The following is a 4,508-nucleotide window of genomic DNA, read 5'->3' as shown; positions in this document are numbered from 1 at the left end:
GAGGCTGGGGCGGCTCCCGAGGGGCTGGGATGGGATAACGGGAGTGTTCCCCTGGATCTCCGTGTCCCAGCAGCCTCGGGCTGCTCCTCCCAGCGGGGTTGGGATGGGATAACGGGAGTGTTCCCCTGGATCTCCGTGTCCCAGCAGCCTCGGGCTGCTCCTCCCAGCGGGGTTGGGATGGGATAACGGGAGTGTTCCCCCGGATCCCCGTGTCCCAGCAGCCTCGGGCTGCCCCTCCCAGCGCTCTTCTCCTCTGCCTGTGGAGCTCCTGCTGCCACGTGGCCTTTTCCACTCCAGCATCCTGCTCTGGGCCTCGCTTTGCATCTTGTTCTCCTTCTTTTTTTTTTCCTCAGGAAACATCTGGAAGCTGAGTGAGAAACAGTAAAAAGGGAGGGGGGGAGGAAGAAAAGAAAAGAAGAGGAAAAAAGCAAAGGGGGAGGGGATCTTGGGAGCACCATATGATTTCACTTTCCTAAGACAACTGCAATTATGCCTTTGAGGCTTTACCAGTCACTGTAGATTCAAACCGTGCTGGATGATGTCAGTGGGAAAATATGAAGGCCCTGCTGGCTGCTCAAAAAAAAAAAAAAAATAGAGAAAAAGCTCCTTTTCTGGCATTTTATTTCCCATTCTGAATCAGAAGAAGGGTGTTGTCCAGATGGATTTCTGCTTTATTGCTTCCCTGGGCTTGGTTGGGTCTTGCTGATCCTGTGGGAGAGGGGAAATGCCTCCTGGATCCCTCCAAATGATCTCCTCCTGTGTGCTGCTGCGGTCTGGGTCTGCCACGAATCCCAAAATCCTCCTGGGAATGGATTTCTCCCTGCTCAGACACATCCCAGGCTGGGCTCCTCTTGCTCATAATGACTGAGCAGGGCCCATGAGTTTTTGGAAGCTGGTGAATGGGATGAGCAGATGTCAATCCCAGTTTAGCAGCCATGAGAATTCCTCTGTTCAGGCAGCTTCCAGTTAACGTGTCTGCCTTAAACTGGGAAGTTTGGGGAGTTTGGGAATTGGGAAATCCATGGGGAAATTGGCACTGCTGGGAATCCATGGGGAAATTGGCATTGCAGAGCCAGAGCCAGCCCAGCTCCAGCCCAGGAAAGGTTTGCCAAAATTTGATTTCCTTACCTGCTGGAAACACCAAACTCACAAATGTTCCTGGAAAGCAAAAGCAGCAGGGCTGCAAGTGCGGGCACAGGGACAGATGTGGGTCTGAGCAAAGGCAAACTCAAAAACCGCCCTGGGAGGGAGGGAGGGGTGTGAGGAGCACCCTTGGGTGGGGAGCCAAGGGAAAAAAACTCCTGCAGAGGAGAAGGATGAGCCCAGCAGCTGGGAGTGCTCATGGTGGAACCTCAGGAGGAGAGATCAGCTCAGCTCAGCAGGTGCCAGGATGTGTCCCTGGAGCACAATCATAGAAACAGAGAGAAACTCTGGAAATTAATTTCAATCCTGTTTAAAGATGATCTGGGACATGAAACCATGTGCTGAGGGCTCCTCTCTAGGCTAAATCAGAGAGCCAGAGCATCAAGGAATATCCTGAGTTGGAAGGGACACCCCAACAATCCCAGCCTGTGCCTCAGAGCTCCTTGAATTCTGCCAATCCTTGTGCTGTGCCCATTCCCTGGGGATCCATGGGATTGTCTCCATTCTGCAGCTGGGGCAAGGCAGGAGAGGAAAGGTTTGAATTTGCCCAATATTTGCCAGAACAGCCCTGGTTCCAGGTGTCTCTGGGATCAAATTTCTTGAACCCTGTGGCTCCTGTCCCTGCTGTGTCCTGCTGAGGTGACAGTGCTCTGTGAGCTCCCCGTTTCTGCATTCAACCCACGCAGCCACTCCCAGCCCAGCTGCCCTGGCAATGTGTGTTTTCCCTGCCCTGACCTTTCCAAGCTGTTTACAGTGCTCAGGAGGGATGTCCTGAACCTGCTACAAGATTTTCCAGTGGTGACAGCAAAGAGCATCCCCTGACATGTCTGTGGAGATGCAGGTCAGGCCTTTGGACAGTGCACCCCAAGCACCCTGCCCAGGCTGCTCTCAGCATCCTGCAAGGCTTTGCTGGCTCTTTGCAGCCCCCCAGGGGGAGGCAGGAGTGCAAAGGAGAATTCAGATATCCTCCAGCCCCTCCTTGCAAGGGATTCTCCTGTCCAAGCACCCTTTGTGTCACACAGACAGCACAGGAATTTTATTGAGCACCTGAGTCCCAGCTGTGTTGGACAGGAGGTGCCCAACCCCTCAAACCCTCTCAAACCCCATCTTTGCTTTCTGGATCACCACGTGAAGATGTTATTCCTTCAGTGCAGTTCTTGATGCAGGCTCTTGCCCTGTGCTGCTGCAGCTCAGGTTACAGCTCCAGCCTCCCTGGCTGGTGCCAAAACCAATCCTAAATCATGGATGGACACGAGGCAGGTGAGCTGAGGGCACTGCACCCAGGCCTGGCTGAGCTCCCTGAGCAGCCCTGGGAGCAGGAGGTGCCCTTCAGCCCCATCCCAGAGCTGCTTCTGTGCCTCCTCCTCCTCCTCTCCCTCCTGGATCTCCTCCCTCAGGGCTCAGCCCCAGCACAGCACCCATGGGTGCCCAGCACCTCGGGGTTTTTGGCTCCAAAAGTGCTTTAAAGCACTGAATTCCCCTTTGCACCCCAATCAAAATGTTCTCCAGGACTCGGATTACAGCAATTAACTCATTTCCATGTCCCCAGGCACATCTTGCTCACTTGCTGGGGCAAATTTAGGAGAAGCATTTGGGTTTGTGTGTAACCTCCCCATCTCCAGCTCTGCCTTTGCTGGCTGGGAACTGAGCCTAGACATGAAATAATGAACTCAAACCCTTCCATGCATTGACCAAAGAAAACAAGCTGTCAACTAGAAATATTCCCTCTCTTCTTTTGCAGGCACACCAAATCTCCTTCCCATCTGTAGGTAGGGGAGCAGCAGGAGTAACTCAGCATGAAATTGTCAGCAACAGCATGTGACGCTGTTTGGAGAGCATAAATCAGTCTAGGAAATGAAAAGCATGATCTTCTCTCTCTTTCCCCCAGGTTTGCTCAGCGTTTTATCCCTCTGCAGGGATGTTGGGAAGGAGATTTTTTTTGGCAGCTTAAACCCAAGTCCAACATTTGTCGTTAGGGCCTTAATTATGTTCAATGTTCTCAGTGCTGTTTGCATTAGGCCATAATATCTCCCTCTCCTGAGCTCCAGTGACTCCACTCGAGCATGAAAATGCTGCTGGAGAGGCTGAACCTCTCCAGGATTTTCACTCTCAGCTCCTGGCTCAGCCTGAGGAGTGACAGGAACTGGGAAATTTCCCCTCCTGTGCCACCACGGAGTCTGGGGGACAATGGCACAAACTGGGCAGAGATCTCTGGGTGCTGGGAACTGAACGAAGGTTTGGGAAGGGCAGGTTTGGGCACAGGCTCCCTGCAGCTGCCAGGGGGTTTTGGCAGGAGGAGCAGAGCTCAGGCACAGCTCTGCTGCAGCATTTCCAGCCTGATGGATTGATACTCACCGTGAAACAGAGAGAAACTTTGGGAATGCATCTTAATCCTGTTTAAAGATGATCTGGGACATGAAACCATGTGCTGAGGGCTCCTCTCTAGGCTAAATCAGAGAGCCAGAGCATCAAGGAATATCCTGAGTTGGAAGGGACACCCCAACAATCCCAGCCTGTGCCTCAGAGCTCCTTGAATTCTGCCAATCCTTGTGCTGTGCCCATTCCCTGGGGATCCATGGGATTGTCTCCATTCTGCAGCTGGGGCAAGGCAGGAGAGGAAAGGTTTGAATTTGCCCAATATTTGCCAGAACAGACCTGGTTCCAGGTGCCTCTGGGATCAAATTTCTCAAACCTTCCCACCAAGAGGCCCCTGGATGGTGATGGCACTGTTAGGTCACCCCAGGCTCTTCTTGTGCCTTGGCATTGCCACTTTTAGGGTTCAAATCTGCCACTTTTAGGGTTCAAAACATTGCTATTAGGGTTCAACTCATTGCCACTTCTTCAAATCTGCCACTTTTAGGGTTCAAATCATTACCACTTTTAGGGTTCAGATCATTAGCACTTTTAGGGTTCAAAACATTGCCACTTTTAGGTTCAACTCATTGCCCCTTTTAGGGTTGAAATCATTGCCTCTTTTAAGGGTCAAATCATTGCCACTTTTAAGTTAAACTCATTGCCACTTTTAGGGTTCAGATCATTGCCACTTTCAGGGTTCAACTCACTCCCCTCAGCCTCTTTTCCTTCCCCAAACCCAAACCAGAGCTGATCCCCTCCTTCCTGGGAGCTCTCCCTGCTCCAGGAGCTGTGAATTCTCCTGCAAAGCACCAATTAGTACCAATTTTCCCAGACAGCTGCTCCCATCTGCTCCGGGGGTTGTTTGTGTTTGTGTTGTTGTGCAGGGAGCAGCTTTTATTTTTTTTTTGCTGAACACACATGGTTCTTGCAGTTGAGTTTGTCAGAGTGAGATGAGCCATTTAATTTAAGCCAGTCCCATTTATATTTATATTTAGATTTATATTTATATT

Source organism: Geospiza fortis, unplaced genomic scaffold (genome assembly GCF_000277835.1).
Source record: "Geospiza fortis unplaced genomic scaffold, GeoFor_1.0 scaffold27, whole genome shotgun sequence".
NCBI classification, from domain to species: Eukaryota; Metazoa; Chordata; class Aves; order Passeriformes; family Thraupidae; genus Geospiza; species Geospiza fortis.
The sequence above is the reverse complement of the archived record's forward strand: the minus strand, read 5'-3'. Positions refer to the sequence as shown.